The sequence below is a fragment of the Chamaea fasciata genome, unplaced genomic scaffold, assembly GCF_029207755.1.
Source record: "Chamaea fasciata isolate MVZ Bird 193981 ecotype frontalis unplaced genomic scaffold, bChaFas1.0.hap1 SCAF_15, whole genome shotgun sequence".
NCBI lineage: Eukaryota > Metazoa > Chordata > Aves > Passeriformes > Sylviidae > Chamaea > Chamaea fasciata.
The window spans coordinates 14951472-14968339 of NW_027094100.1; the positions used below are offsets into that span (position 1 = coordinate 14951472).

At 46.5% G+C, this 16868-nt stretch overlaps 1 long non-coding RNA gene across 2 annotated transcripts; it reads left to right on the forward strand.

Moving 5' to 3' along the window:
* Positions 1-6211: 6211 nt before the first annotated feature.
* Positions 6212-16471, forward strand: LOC136297256 (uncharacterized). 2 transcript variants are annotated; one of them, XR_010723119.1, is made up of 6 exons: positions 6212-6358; positions 12113-12293; positions 12780-12891; positions 13438-13520; positions 14320-14407; positions 14844-16471. It is a non-coding gene; the product is annotated as an uncharacterized lncRNA (long non-coding RNA). The 2 variants fall into 2 exon arrangements; XR_010723118.1 differs by lacking the exon at positions 6212-6358 and adding an exon at positions 6956-7085.
* The last annotated feature ends 397 nt before the right edge of the window (positions 16472-16868 follow it).

Consider the following 16868-nt stretch of genomic DNA (forward strand, 5'->3'; position numbering starts at 1 on the left):
AATTAAGGAGAGTTAATTTCTTTTTCCACCTCTAAGCTGCAGAATGGCTCACCCCAGGTAAGCAGCAGGTTATCTCTTTCCTAGGAAATCTCACTCTGTTTTTTTTTTTTTTTGTTCCTCAGTCTAAAAATGGAATGCAGACCCTGAAAATAAATTCCCAGAGAACACCACTGTGCAAACATCCCAGGCTTTGATTCAAAGTGTTCGGATTAATTAGCTTAAACTGAAAAGCTTTCATTCTGATTTCAGCCTCGGCTTTATGGACAAAAAAATTAAAGCAGCAAAGCTTTGGAAGTTGAAAAATCAAAATGTTCCAGCCTGGAAATATCAAAACAAGATGCTGAGCCTCGCTGAGCTGCTTTGTTGCCTTCTAAAAGGAAATGGCATCGACATCAACACCTTTACAAGAAGCTCGGATCATTAAGCACTTCAAACACCCCCCCCCCCCCCCAGTTCAGCATAAGCAATTAATTTCTTAATTAGATTTTCCTTTTTTTTTTTTTCTAGAGGGAAGTCTAAAAATATTGATTCTTCCCCCCCCCCCCCCCCCCCCCCCAATTTTATCTAAAGATTTCTTTAAATATGATTCCCTCACTGGATGGTTAAGCTGGAGCTTGAGCTGTGGGAATTATATGGGGTGGTTCATATAAATTCACTTTGTCATTTTTTCCTTCTCCTTGCCTTGTTTATTTCTGTTCCGGTGGCAAAACAGGCCCAGGGTAAAAGCAGAGGATAATACAGAAAATGAGGGACTGGAAGGGAAATTGAACATGAACATGAAATATTTTGGAGGTCTCATTTTCCAGAAGTGAAACACGTTTCCTTTGGAAACCTCTCAGGGGAGAACAACTTTGATGTCTGGAGCAGTTTCTCCTCCTGATTTTCAGTCAGCCCCATCCAAAGCAGCACCTGGATGAACCTGGACATTCCCATCAGGATTTGCCACCTGACCTGGGCTGTCTTTAACTCAGGAACGACAACACCCCTGCTGGAATTGCATGTGGCCTCGCTGACCACTCACTACTGAGCCGTTAATTCATTAAATTAATGTCAATTAATTTAATTAATTCCAATTAAATCAATTTGCCAGCTGTGAGCTCCCCATATCCCTCGGAGAAAGGCTCCACAGGGTTATTTTTCCCCGGGAATATCCTCCAGACTCGACTCTTGTATCCCTGTTGCTGCTCAGGATGCTGCTCCCCTATTTTGGAGTTTTTCCTGGTGATCCCAATTCTGCAGCCCCACAGGGCTTGGGGGTTTTTTTTTTGGGTTTTTTTTGGCCAGCCTGTGGAGCTGCTGGTGCACGGCGCTGGGGACAGCAGGGCTGGGGACAGCAGGGCTGCAATCCCGTTTGTTTTTCCAGCGTTGGGATGCCGAGGAGCGGCTCCTGCTGCCATCTAACGGCTCAGACAATTCATCTCCGGCAGGGAGGACCCGGGGTGGAGAGCCCAGGAGCTCCCCCGGGGGCTGCAGGAGGCCACGCCGAGCCCAAAACACGGCCCGATGTCCCCGAGGTGACACTGGGCGCAGGGGGAAGGGCAGGGACGGACATTCCTATTGCGGAGATTGGGACAAGCTCCTTAGGGATGATGTTTCTGGGGCATTCCTGGGGCGGGGTGAGTGCACCTCAGAGCCTGAAATGCACGGATAGGGGAATATCCTGAGCTGGAAAAATCATCAGTGACACTCCTCACCCTGCACAGCCCCAAGATCCCAGCCTGTGGATCCCTGGGAGCTCTCCTGGAGCTCTGGCAGCCTCGGGGCCGTGCCCATTCCCTGCCTCTCTCCTCCCTTCCTCCATCCCATGCCTCACCTCCCTACCTCTGTCTCACAGGCTGGAGGCTGCCCTGGGTGGTGGCACTGAGCTGCTGCCCCCGGAGGGATGACGGGGACAGGCAGGAGCAGGGAGGATTCCTGGGATTCACAGCCCAGCGCCGGGGAGGAGACCTCAAACCACAGCTCCTGGTGTGGCCAAGGCTGGTGCCAGCCTCCAGATCCACATGGATCCATCCAAAACACACAAACACACACACACAGAGCCAGTTTTCCAGTTTTCCCATTTTCCAGTTTTCCAGTTCCCCAGTTTTCCCACTTTCCAGTTTTCTAGTTTTCCCATTTTCCAGTTTTCTAGTTTTCCCATTTTCCAGTTTTCCAGCTTTCCCGTTTTCCAGTTTTCCAAGAGGGTTCATTTCCTCCTCTGCCTGAAAACAATGCAAGAGGAGCAGGCCTCAGCATTTCTGAACACGAAGCACTGAGTTCAGCTCGGTCCAGCCCCAGAGCCCTCTTAACCCTTTAGCTGTGGCATGGAGCAGAATTCCCAGTGCAGCAGCGGCAGCTTTGGGGAGAAAAGTCGGGAAGGGCTTTGGAGGTGGAAGAAAATTCCTGAAAATTCCTGAATGAGGGCCATGAGGGAGAAGAAAAATCTTAAAGCCAGGCCAGTCTGGCTGCATTCAGGGACTGGCCACACCAGTTTGGCTGTGGAAGCCTTGAGATTTCCCTGTGTCATCAGCCACGTGTGAATCCCCCTTCCCTGGTGCCAAAAATCCTGGGAAAACGCTGTCCAAGGCCACCCCGTCTCGGGGCTGGAGGTGCACACGAGGCAGGTTCTCCAGGTGCGCAGCCCGAGGATTCCCGGAGGGTGGGGAACCTGGAGGGGGCAGGTGCTTATCGCTGCCCTGTGCCCGTTCGCGCGGGGTGACAGCGAGAGCAGAGCGCTGGAATGAGGAAATGTCCCCGAGGAAGTGTCCCCGCTGCTCGTGCCGGCGTCCCTGCCCTCCCCCGCCGGGATTTCAGGGCGAGGGAAGGAAAGCTCTGCTCCGTCTCACGCCAAAGTGGGTGCCCCCACCCACAGCAGAGCATCAAACCGTGAACCAAGAGTTTCTTTGGCCTCAAACGAAACCTTTTATTTTTTTCTTTTTTCTTTTTTTTTGTTCTGTGTTTGCTTTTTTCCTCCAGCGAGGCCGGCTCTGGGCTGACTTCCTTCGCTTTCAGGTTCGGTTTGGAAATAACAAGCTGAAAAGCCACGGAGGCTTCGTTTTTGAACCTGCCGAGGAATGGGCGACTTCAGAAGGAAGCAGAAATCTCGGGAAAGCTCCATGTTAACTGTTTCATTGTTTCCGAGAGGGAAAAATCCCCTGTGATTCCCTGCGCCGCGGACTCCAGCCGGGATGCACAAATACTGCTGGGTCCACAGATCTCTTGGGGGGTTTTTTGCGCGCCCGTATTTGCGTTTTGGCAGGGAAGGAGGGCGGCTCGGAGCTGGAATTCCCGCAGGGAATGCCTCTCCCGGGATTTTACCGTCGCACGGCGAGGACGGGAGGTCCCCAGCTCCAAGGACGAGGCGTCGGGGCTGCGAGCAGGACACAGGTGAGACCGGGAGAGGCTGCTACTGCCTGGAACGGGAGAATTTTAAGGCTGGAGAACCTCCGTGGAATCATTTCCCGAGCAGCTCGGGCGAAGGAGGCGCCTGGGAATTCCGGGCGTTGATAGCACTCTCCTGACCTCTGCTGGGGAGCGGAGGTTCCCAGGATGATAAGGAGCTCTCGGAAGGAATTCCTCTCCTGGTGTAAAGGAGCGGCGGCGCTGGGCACGCTCGCAAACACGTCCCCGACTCCGCGAGCTCCATCCCGGCAGCGCAGCCTTCCCTCGGGGCTTGGAGAGGCTGGAATTTCACCCAGGAATTCTCCGGGAGGGAAGCGGAGCTGGGAGCAGGTCAGTGCAGCCTCTGCCTGTCCTCGGGGCTGTCCCCGGGGCTGTCCCCTGCCTGTGCCTTTTGTCCCAGCTGAGCAAACACGGCCGGGACGCGCCGGTGGCTGGAGAGATCCAGCGCCTCTGGAATTCCAGCTTGGGGAGCGGAGTTTGGGGATTTGGTGGAGGTTTGGCCCCTGAGCTGGGTCAGAGGCTCAGCTGTGACAGTGACCAGCACTGGGGGGGGGGGGGGGGGGGGGGGGAGGGACACAGGGTGGCTTTGGCTCCTTCGGGAAGGGACAGGAGAAATCGGAGCTGGGTTTGGGAAGGGGGATTTGGTGGAGCTGCGGGGTTGTGACAGCGCTGTCCCCAAGCCGAGGGTGCCTGCACAGCCACTCTTATCCCATTCCATGCCCTGGGCAGGGAAGTGTGGCCAGCTGGAATTGGGAGCTGAGGTCCTGGAGAGCTGGCACAGGCAGAGAACCCCTCTGGAACAGGCTGAAATCCCAGGAAATATTCCATACTTATCAAGGCAGGGCTGTTCCAGGGAAGCCAGGCTGCTGCAGCAGCAGTTGGGCTCTCCAGGGGAGATCCAGGATTTGTTGGGAAGCAGAAAGGTGGGAAGTGGAGTGAGAGGTTTGCAGCTTGCTGGCCAAAAGGCAAATTCCAGTTCAGGTCAAGCAGGAGGCGACACCTTTGCTTGTACGGGAATGGGTTTGGTTGCTAAGTGGTCAAGGTAGACTTAAAAACAAAAGGACATTTCACAACCACAAAGGAAGACATTTATGCTTAAATTAAAAAAAAAAAATCCTTTTGTTGATTAAAAAAAATAAATTACCCCTGTGTAGAAGAAATCGATGCTAATTGGTGAGCAGAAACTGCTACACCCAGGAATCTTCTCAGGGGAGCAACAAACTTTGTTTAAAATCACTGCCCTGCTCGAGCTCTGACCACTTGGACAGCACAGGACCAAAGCAGCAACAGCTCTTGTGCGAAGATGTGCCTGAACCCACCCCAAAACCCCGTCAGTGTGTTCTGAGCACAGGCAGCCTGCATTCCCCCTGTGACTCCTGCACCTTCAGAGCACCCCGAGGTCAGCTGGGGGGGTTATTTAAAAGTGGAGCTTTTGGTTGGTGAGTGAAGGGAACAGGCACTGCCTTTGCCGGAGGGAGCAGTGCTGACCCATCCCGGCACTCTCCTTCCTGCAGGACAAACCCCAGCCTGGAGCACGCCCTGACACCTGGGGTTCAGCAGGAGGGTGGAGAACATGCTCCCTTCTCCAGGCCATCCCAGCTTTTGGAGGTCTGGATCAGGAATCCCCAGTCCTGCAGTCTGCTCTGACTCAGTGCAACCCTCCCTGCAAAGGCTTTTGATTTGGCTTCACTTTTGTGAGGATATTCCCAGCCAGCTCCATGCCATTCCCACAGCTGGGCACTCCTCGTGCTTTGCTTTAGGAGCACTGCAGTTGTGCCAGGCGTGGGAATCTGTCCAGGGAGAAATTCCCTCTCTGGGTCATGGAATCACAGAGACCACCAGCTTTGGGTTAAGAAGGACTGTGGGTTCCTTATCAAGGTAGAAAATGGTGCCCCTAACTCTGCCCAAGGTTATTTAAGCATCAATCCCCCAATAACGAGGTGACACCCGTATTATTTATATTTTTGACCCAATAATTGACCGCCCAAGGTCTGAAATGTGAACCTTTTTCACCCAATTAGAAAAAAACACCCGAAACCAAGAAGAAGAGGAATAAGAAGGTGAAGAAGGACTTAGACAATGCCCTAAATCCTCCATATTGCCCCACAGATATTAATTACTATATACTAAAACCTTAAATTCTAAGTTTTTCACCCTATTCAAACTCCACACCCACAACCCCAGTGCTGTCACTCAGTTTTGGAAGCCTTTTCCACGGCCTCAGGTCAAATGTGGTGCTGCCTTGAGGGTCAGTGCCTGTCAGCACAGAAAGCCTGAAATTCTAAGTGTTCAGGGTTCCAACAAAGGACTTCAAAATTTACCTCTGTTTGTGGACAAGAACACCTTTCTCTGCACCAGTGTGCTCAGAGCCTCATCCAAGCTGGCCTAAATCACTCCCTGGATTAATTATCCCCTACTCTGGAGAAGCTCAAGGCACTGCCACGGCTTGGGATGGAGCCAGCAATGCTCCTGGAGCAACCCCCAGCGCACAAATCCCTGCACTGGTGGCACTGCCTGATTACTGGAGTAAAAATCCATCCCTAAAACCCTTCCCAACCGGCAAGTCCTCTCCCTAAACCTGCTGGGTTTTATTTTGCAGGGGCTGTGTTGCTGTTGCCCAAGGAGGCTCTGCAGACCACCCACGGCTCAGTGAGCCCGCCCAGCCATCCCAAATCCTGACCCCGAGGGCTGAGGATGTGAGTGAGGAGGGAATGAGGCTCATCCCCATCCTGGGATGTCCGAGGCATCCCGCACAGCAGCCGGAGCAGTCCCCGCCGGTGCTGGCTCCGGGGTTTGGGCAGCGCTGAGCCCGGAGGTGCCCAGGCTGCAGGAACTCACCTGGATGTAGGGGCAAAGATGCCCGTGGTGCTGCCAGCTGCCCCCGCGGCCACTCGGGACAAGCGTGGGGCAGGAGGGACGTGCAGGATCACAGAGAGCCCCGGATGGAGGATGCTGGATGGGCTGGACACCCCCACAGGTGAGCGAGGTGCTCCAGGAACGGCTCTGCCTTTGGAGCTGGGGGAGATCAGCTCCGGGGCAGCCTTGGCAGAGCCAGGGACTCCCGAGGAGGAACGCCAGGAATGTGCCGTGTGCGATGGGCACTGCCCTCCCGGAGGCAGAGCGGGGAAAAGGAGGCTCAGGGGGCACCTTGTGGCTCTGCACAGCCCCTGACAGGAGGGGACAGCCGGGGGGATCAGGGTCTTCCCCAGGGAACAGGGACAGGAGGAGAGGGAACGGTCCCAAGTTGCAGCAGGGAGGGTTTGTGTTGGACATCAGGAAAAAATCTCTCCCTGTAAAGGCTTGTCAGGCACTGGCGCAGCCCGTCCAGGACGTGGTGGAGCCACCATCCCTGGGGGAGGGGTTCATGACACAAAGATGTGGCACTGAGGGACACGGTTTAGTGGTGGCCTTGTCAGCGTGAGGTCCGTGGCCAGACTTGATGTCCCCGAACGCCTTTCCACACCTCGCCGATGCTGTGAGCCCACCCCGGGCCCTTCCCCGAGGCTGTGCCCGCCGCCCCCGCCGTGCCAGCGCCCGCTCAAAGGGGACATTGTGCATTGTGGCCGGTGCCGGCCCCGTGCCGGGCGGGCGGCGAGCAGCCCTGCCCCTGCCAGCCCTCTGCCAGCCCCCTGCTGCTGGCACTGCACCCATGGGCTGCTGCCTGGGGACCCCCTGGCACCAGGACCTGGCGCTGCGATGCACAGGTAAGGTGCCTGTGGGCTTCTGCCGGGGCAGTGGGAGCTCCTTCCGTGGGGTGGGACCCCTGGGGACACCCTGGCGCTGAGCACTGGCCCCTCTGGCTACTTCTGGGATGGCTCCTGGTGCTCTCTCCTCTTGGATTAGGGAGCGAGGCGGCACATTGAGGCCAGGGAGGGGCCAGGATGGCTCGGGGGTTGGTTTATTCCCACGCTGTTGGCTTTTCCCCTCTCCGCCCTGCCTGCCCAGGAGCCCTCCAAGCACAGCCCGTGGGGTGCTGGCATCCCCCAAGGCACCATTCCCATTCCAGTGTGTCGCAGTGAGCTGGAGGAGGGACATGGCCCAGGGCCAGCCACCGTGGCCACGTGTCCCCCAGCAGGGCCAGGGCCAGGAGGTGCCCTGAGCACCCAGCCCTGGAGCCAGGAGTGCAGCCCTGAGTGCTGGGACCTGCTCCTGGCTCGGGGCTGGAGCTCTTTCCCGCCCACTGGTACAAAATATTTTGGCATTGAGGAGGTCAGTGAGTCACTGGCACGGCCGGGAACAACTCCCCAGCTGCAGTTTCAATTGGTCCCTTGAAAAACAACGACAAAAAATGCTCCCAGTTCCCTTTCTGAGCTTGGCTCAAAATGAAAATAGGCACTGAACCCGTGAGAGCAAGCAGAGCGAGCCCTGGCCCCCTCCTGGCTCTGGAAGTCTTCTGATAAAGCAACAAAAGTAATCAAGCTTGTAATTTCAAAATAATAATACTATTTCCTTGAGCAGAATTAAATTCTTTTGTTCAGTTCTCATTTCTGTATCTCTAATGTTTATAGTAGCAAATGATAAACTTGACTTACTGGTATTAGCACACTCCCTTATTTCCCTCTGCAGTATTTCAGGCACTATGGTGTTACTGCTACAAAATCTAGGAAGATGAAAGAGCAGGGGTGAAATATCTGTGAAAACAGAGCTGTTAAGCAATGACATTTCAGTCAGAAGGGCTCAGTGCTTTCCAATAGGCAAACTGGATTCACCTGTTTCTTAGGATCTGGAGACAATTTCACAATTCCTAGCTTTTTAAACGTACTTTCCCTGGGTGGATGAACAAAATCTCTTAAAATGACATCTGGTGTGAAAGGTTGTAGAGAAGCAGATGTGAGTGTCCCTGAGAACTAGGAGCAGATGCCGTTCTATGGCTCTTGAGAGCTGCTTGTGAACAAGAAAAGGTTCACAACTGCTGTCAAGCCCTGTGTCATTTCAATGGTTCTGTAAAAATATTTGATAACATCAGAAATCACTTCTCTTGTGAAATCCAGAAAGCATGAGGAATTTGTAAATGCTTCTTGAAAATCTTCCTCTCAACTCATGGATGTATCTGAATTTCACTTGAGAAAACACTGCAAGATCAGTTGTGCTTCCAAATTCCAGTGGCCCAGACCTTGCATGCCAAGCTTTCACCAGTAGCTCTCTCTTTCCATGATATTTGGACTATAAAGAAAGCAAACATATTTGTGAATGTCCCCAAGTTCCACTAAAAATAACATTTGTGATTTATTGTCCGAATTATCCCACCAGAACCTAACTGATATTTACTCTTTATCTTTTATGAAACTCCACACCTGACTTTACTAAAAAAATGAGCAGCACAAGTGTTATTTATACATGTATGAGCTGCAGGAAATATACTATGCAACTATTTTTGCATAAAAGATATTTATACCAACTAAGCAGCTTCAGCTCACAATTCCATCCGTTTTAGCACTAGATGTGCACTCGTCTTCAGTTATTGAATATTCTAGTCTCCAACAGGCCATATAATTACTTTAAATATTACATTTGAGAACCACTTTAAAGCTGTAGTTCAGAACTTATCACACATATTTTATATACACGTTACTACACATAAAAAAAATTTCCCAGATCACCAAGTGGACAGTTTCCAGACTATCTACAAAGCATAAGCTTATGCTATTTATTGTTTAAAAATAATTACATTTCTTCTGTGAAAGGCTGCAATGGTTTTCATTCTGTAGGTGCAACACTGGCGGGTTTAATGTTTTCTGAACCAGGTATTATTAAAACCATCTCAGAAAATTGTATTATGTGTTACATAATGTAACATTGTGTGCCACAGAATTTCTTGAAGCTTTCTGGCCGAAAACTCAAGCAAACAGGTTTCACCTATTATACCATAACACTGTATGCCATATATACTATAACATTTTACTTCCTCTATTAACTATAACAGGTTTCACCTGTTATACTATGCCACAAACATCTCTTTTAACTCAGGGTTTATTCTTCCTATTTCATGAGCATGTTTTAAGGCAAGGCCACTTGCTTAGCACCCTTTGCCACCTACCACTCTCTGCCTCAGCTACTTGGACTGTAACTTGTAAAGACGAAGTTGGCTTTTGCTTTACTGTCTTTGTACCATGATCTGGTCAGGCTTTTCTTGGTCTTCAGCATCAGTTTTCATCACTTAAAATTTGACATGTGCTCCAGAGCCCATGAAAAATCCATGATTTTATCAAAAATTACTGTCATTTGTCAAGGTTGCCTGGTATTTTGTGTGTGTTGGTTTGGTTTCTATTTGACTTTCCTTGCAATCTGAAATAAAATTTTTTATCCTCATGATGGTAAAAAATCAGTTTCTCTTTTGTCAAAGCTTTTCATGTGACATTTAGTAACATGCATTGAAACTTTAAACTCTCCTATTAGACCCACTAGGGAGTTTTTTATGAAAGCTAAAACCTTCACAGTAACAGCAAATGGTAAAGTTTTCAGTAAAACTTTATAAGGCACTTGGAGATATGGTTTAAGGATGATTATGGTGGTAGATGGCAGGATTAGATTAACCTGAAGATCTCTTTCAACCTTGGTGATTCTGTGATTTCTTTATGTCTCATCTATTACTGCAGTGGTATAAATATGACTTCCTTAAAAAGGCAGACTTTCTAAATGTTTATTAAGCTGCTCACTAAAATATTGTTTTGAAGTCAATACTTCTTTTTTTCCTACTTCCCACGAGAACAATTTCTTTAAAATATCTTTGTAACCGTAAGATACAATACAAGCTCATGGGTTCTCTCTTTCTACTTCACCTCTTACTACACAGGAAAATAATTTTGTATGTCCTTTGTTTTCAAACTCTCCTGTCCAGTGGTTATGTATTTAACTCCTTTATTTTGTCTGAAGTTCTACCTAAAGTAATTTTATTGCCGAGGTGAGGAAGGCAGTGCTGTAGAGTGATCTGCCTGTTTTAGCTGCCTGCAGAGCTTGCTCATTCTCATCATAACCCTAATTCTGCTTCCTGAAATACATTTCTAGTCTTCCTGATCTTTTCCCCTCCTTAGAGAACTGGTTTGGCAGTAATTCTGTCTTTATCAGGGATTCAAAGAAGTGTCTGAACAGCTCCACCTGCCACAACCGAATGTGTTCTCCAAAAGCTTCTGGGGACAGGGGGTTTTGTGTGTAAAGTACCACACACGGCCAGACCAGCCCCTGATTAAAGAGCTTCAGCTCTGGGTGTCTCTGCAGACAAACCCGTGGGTTTACTTCAGGCAAAGAGCGAACTGCAGCTCATAAACTGAAATGCTGATGTGAAACTGCCAGCAACACCTTTGAGAACGCTCCTCATAGATGTATAACTTAATATTTTGAACCTGTAATTTCAGTGTTTCAGTTTGAAATATTGCCCTATAAAGAAAATCCAGAAAGTGTTTCTGTTCCAAGTAAGTTTGAGTGTAGAAATTAAATACCTCTTGCTCTCTTTATTTTAAAAAATGCCATGTACAGTCAATCTCCTGCACTGTTGGTCTTCTTGCTGGTTAATATCTCACATTATTGAAGATTATTTTTAGAAAGGGCCTGCTTTTAAGAACCACTCTATTTGGTTTGTCCAATTGGTTCTGGCAACTCAATTGGTTGTACATATTTAGAATCTAAATTTTCTGGTCATTACAATATCCTGGTTTTCCTTCTACTGTTAGTTTTTTAGGAATTTATGTACAATGTGAATGATTATTTATAGGATGTGGGAAAAGCATTCAAATGTAGAAAGTAAATTGACAGAAAAGGGTTTATCAATTAAAGCATTCTGCTTCACAGGTTAGTGAAGCAAAGAACTGCACCTTCTACTGACACAAATATTTTCAGGACCTTGCTAGGATGTCATTTTGCTTTTTTTGTATCTATATTTGTATAAACTTCTGTAGGTTCTTCTGTATTTAGAAGATACATAAAACCGCCTTGTATGTTCTTTTGTGCACAGCTCTATTTTGTATTCTACCAGCAAAATCAGCAGCTTCAGCTGGAATTTTTCCTTAGAGGCCACAGAAAGGGCACAGTTAACTTGTTTGCACTGGGGTGCTGGCAAGAGGTTGTAAACCGAAAGGATGTAGTACAAGAATTAGTGCATGTGGGAAGGGTTTCCTGCTCTGCATTTCTCATCTCCAGAAAGCCCCAAAATGTAAGCAGCATATCAGGTTTTCTCTTTGAATCACAGTTTAATTGTGCCATACCAGAAAATGCTGTTCTGAGTTGCAATTCAGTCACAAACCAATACATTTAGAATGCTTTGTTTTAAAGAAGAAATATCGTGAAAGCACATCCCAAGCACACCCTGTCCATCTGTTCTCTCCTGCACATCCAAGTAATTCCACTCTCCTCTGAGGTGCTGGTTATTCCTTCTCCACTGGTGCCAAACAGCAAGTTCACAATACAGATGAATGCTGAGCAGCAGGAAAAGTGGTTCCAGTAAATTAAAGAAAAGTGCTGATAGTCATTCCCCTGCTCGGTGTCCCTGGCTTTAAGTACTACAGCACAGACTGGGGAAGAAATGAGCAGTTCCCAAACCCAGATCATTAGTTAGCAGGTTCTGTTGATTCCATCTCAAGTCAGGTATGTCCTTCTGAGGGCGCTGGTCATTGCTGAATTAACACTGAGCGTGGTCTAAATGGATAAATCTGTCCAGCCGAGTGCCTCTCTTGGCTTCCTTAAATTCATGTTCATTATAAAGCTTTGCTCAAATAGTGTAACTTACTTTACTCCACAGGAATTTGAATTGATGACAAAAAGGAACCGACTGTTTATAAATTACTTGCTGCACGCGCAATAAACTCTCCACAGGCAGGGCCTCAAAGGCCAGCAGGAAATTCATCTGCCCTTCACCACCCCCCGCCGACACCTCAGTCCTCTCGTCTCCGTCCCTTCTTCAGCTCTTGCAGCATTTGCAGGTACTTTTGACCACCCACTCCTAAAATAGTGACTCCCCCGGACTCTTGCAACCCACTGACCTCTCATGTGCGGGAAGAGGGACACACCACAGGGTTTTCCCTGCTCAGAGAAGCCCTGGGGCTGCCCGGACAGGCCTTGGAACAACCTGGGACAGCAGAAGGTGTCTTTGCCCGTGGCGGGGGGTTGGGGGAGAACCAGATTACCTCTACGGCTCCTTCCAACATAAACCATATTTCAGCTCACTTTGGAGACGTTTTGGAGGACTGGCTCCTGTGCAGGAGCTTCACGCTGTGCAGAGCAGTGACCCACAGGAGCCCAGAGGATCCGTGCCCTCCCCGAGGCCTTTTGGAGCGCACTCCAAGGGGGGAAACGCTGAATGACTGCCCCAGAGCTGAGCACCCTCTGCCTCATGTCACTGCACCCCTTCTGAGAACACTCCCCAGGGTGAAATAACCTTCCTCCCTTTTTTTCTCCCCCCTTTTTAGTGTTGAAACAGCTTTCCAGTGAGTGTCGCACACTTCAGCTTGCCCGAAGTTGTCGTGGCGTGTAAGGAGAGAGGAGCAGGAAGAATGGGGGAAGAACAAGCCCAGGGATCTGGTATTTAATCCCAGCTCTCTTTCTGACCAGCAGACAGTGCCAAAAGTGCATTTTATAGTCTCCTAAAGAACCCCAGATCCTGGTGTGGCTGGGGGAAGGAAGATGTACCACTGTAGACAATCAAAACCGTTTTGTGTGTGCTTTAGATTTTCCTTCCATAAATTGATGTTAGAAACCAATTGCAATGCCTTTTTAGATCTCTCAGAAAGTTTTCAATTAAAAAATATCAGGAGTATGTTTAAGGAATTCTTCATCACCGTAACACATACACTTACTCACTGTTAGTAATTCCACCCTGAACTCCTAAAAAAAAATTCTGAAACTCTGTCCCTCAAAGAAAGTAAAATAAATAAAATCCAAGCTTTTGATTCTTCTTCAAGAAGAATTAAAACTGTTCGACCTCTTAGACTCTACTTTCAAATAATACTAGTGAAAATTACGTCTTGTCGTAATATTTTAAAATTTATTATATATTTTATGTGAGATATATACATTTATATCTTTTATACTTACTAATCCTTAATTATTTGGGGGTTGTCTTTTTAGAAGCCTCAGCCATGACTGATGAACTCATCATAAAGCCACTGACTGAAAGGAAAAGAGACTCAGACAAAGAATTTATGTTAAATGTATGTTAATCTTTTTGATCATGCTTCTTAATGTGTTGAGATTTTTTTCTACGTAAGGAACATTATTTATGAATCACCCAGAGTTTTTCCAGATTTTATTTTTAGAATTTCTGAATGATAAGTAGAGAGCTTATAACTAGGCCAGAAATTGTGCTGTGTGCACTTCTCTTCGAAAGTTTTCGTAAGGAAAAATTCCTAAAGAGGAGTGTAGTACACATTTGAAATTTCAAATTATACTTCATTTCAAATAGTCAATAGTTTTAATTGTGTCTAGATTTTGATTGGTTTTTAATTAAATGTTAAAGTCAGGGAATATAATTTCTAAAGTAGACAAGAAAATGTTAACTATAAACTAATTGCAAGTGTTTCTGGGCACGTTTTGGCGGGCTCATTAACACTCAGTGTTAATAGTGACCAGGTGTGTTCATCCCGTTAATGTCACTGTAGCCCCATCTTGTGGCTGAATGATTGTTCTCGATTCCTTTTCAGTTCTGTGGGAAAAGGTTGGTCGGAAACAAACATGAAAAATGAGGAGGAGAGGAAATCACAGACGTGATTAATTTCCCTGCGGTTGTTTCTATAAGAAAAAAGTGACAGGAAAAAAAACCAATCCTGAGTGTTTAGTACTCGTCTTCCATAGCTGTAATTAGTCATGTTGAAGTGGATAATTCTAAACTTAAATAAAATACTATTTAAGAAAATGAAAGAGAAAATGTCATGGGTATTATGATTATCAGTATCAATGAGTTTAGGAATCATATATGCTCTGCCAGTCATGCTTTGTTCCTGTTTCATACAGGTGATGAAAAATCCTGACGGACACTTTAACCTTGAGGCTGCGATTAAAAATGTTGACACAATGTGCAATGAGTTGAAGAAAATGAATGGTAATTCTGACTTCACCATGCAGTTAAACACAAAACTGTGTAAGACGTTCTTCTAAGAGTGTGCAGGTGTGAATGGCCTGGTTTTCTGTGCCAGACAACTGGGTTCTAGTGTAATGAGGCAACAGCTTTGCTCTTGTGTTTTGAAAAATTAATGGAACAGTAGTTAGAGAGCAATGGAATGGTGTTAGTTAACCATGGGAAACACCTGCTAGGTGGTCAGTCACTCCTTTCTAGGAACACTGAGAGCCTTCTAATGCAAGTATTGCTAACATGCTAACACCAACTGAATTTGACTGTCTTGATGCAAGCAAAACAAGGCAATCCTTCAACTTTCTGAGTGAATTGATAGGTGAACACAAAAACGATGCTGTCTGTAGATTATCATTCACTGTCATTCAATAAATGCCATGCTGATACACTGCCCTTTGTCTTTCAGTGGAAAGCCAGCTACTGCTTTGTGACCTGATTTTGAATTTCAACCATCCTGTGAAGGCCAAAGATTTAAGAGAAGCTGAAGAAAAGACTTGGAGTTTGACAGACTAAGTAACATCCATTTTCATGTATTGTCTTCTATTAATACTGCTAAAGCTGCTGCTGCTGCCTCTTCTTCATCTCCTTTCTTTTCATTACGTTTGAACTGTACAATGATAGCATGGTTTCCTGCAGTTAAGACTATTTTTATTTTAAGCTAAACGTGTGAAATGGAAAAAAAAAAAGAGTAGGTTATTGGTTCTGAGAGGGGTTTTTCAACCCACATTTCCCAAATTAAGCCCACTAGGGCTGGAAAGACTGATGTAATTAATTAAAAAGGTCAGGAAACTGGGCATGAAGTTTCTCATATGGTTTGCTCATTTTAAACAAAGGTGTGTTGAAACAGTAACAAAAGATTTGAAATTTACTTCAAGTCACTGCTCTGTTATCCCAGTTGTTCTCAGGGAAACAGGATAAGAAACTGTAAGTGAAGGAGGAGCTGCTGTTTGTGTTTTGAGCTGCCTTCCTCATCTTAAAAATATTGCCGAGGAAGGGGTCAAAGAGCAGATTAATTCTGAAAAAACAAAAGTACTTTTCATTCCAGTTTCTGTAATGACTCTCTAATGCAACCAGCTACAACAATAGGGAAGAGTTTGTGGTTTCAATGCTCTGTCCTGAAATCTTCTTGGCCCAACATTTTCACAGCCACTATTTTCATGTAGTTCGTTACAATTAATATTCAATCACCCTTTACTTGTGGACATGTTTGAATGTTGAGATGTATTTTTATTCTTATACCAAAAATATTTCTCTGAATAATCAAATAGAGATTTATTCTACTTCAAAAAAATATGTGCAGTGTTAGAATTTGTTATGCTGATTTATATTTTGTTTCCCTTTCACTGGTGAGATGATTTAAAATTAATAAAACACAATTCCATACGAGGTATTTCTGGGTTGTCAGATTTTTCAAGGCAGGGCAATGGAATAGAATTACAGTTCACAAGAGCCAGTGGTGATCTGGGGGATGTTGTTCTTCATTTTAACAGTTTTTGAAAAATACAGATTAGAACTGACTTTTCTTTCATCAGATTAGGAGTCAGTTTTTAAAAATATTGATCTAGAAGCAGCTTTGCCAGCGGAAGAATTTTTAAAATTCTATTTTTCATCTTTATTTTTGGACTCATAGTTGCATGGAAATGAACTTCACTGACTTTGAATTTCAGCTCTCACCTAAACATCTTAGAAAGGAACATTTACAAAACACATCTCTATAAGTAAAACTGTTTTTGAAATCTGATTTGGTTATCTGGGAAGCTTTACAGATTGTATGGAAGTTATTTGCTACCTTGAATTTTGGGCCCGGTGTTTTATCTGATACAGACGCAATGGCTTTAAAGGAGAAAAAGTGTGACAAAGTCATAATTATCAAACCAAGGTCTTGTCAGAACACAAAGGAAATTGAAACCCAGGGCAAAGGGCTGGATAAATCCCACTTAACTAAGGTGAGGGAAAACTCTTGATGCGGGATGCTTCAGTGTTCCTCAGCTCCAGCTTGTATTTTTGAACTGTGAGTGTCCCTTTTTTTCCTTAAAAAATACAGTAAAACAGCAGTTGTGCAAGAGGAACTAAGTTTGGCCTGACTGTGTGTGCTTTCTAAGAGATTTGGGATGGTTCTGCCACTCAAGCATCACGTGATGATAATTGTGTTGATGTGCTCCCTGTAAAAACGCGGTCTTGATTCAGTCAGAAAGACACAGCTGAAGAGAGATCTGCGTGGAGAAAAATCTTTTTTCCGAATGAGGTTCGGGAATTCTAGGAGATACAAAGTTCCACTTGTGGGCTGAGGCGTGGAATCCCCAGTGCCGTGGCACAGAGGATGTGCTGTGTGTGGGTGTGGTGGTTTCCTGGAAAAGTGGGAACAAACAGTTTCACAGCTGAATAACCCAGACACGGATCCTGACAGGCACCTGCATTTCCAGGCTTGGAG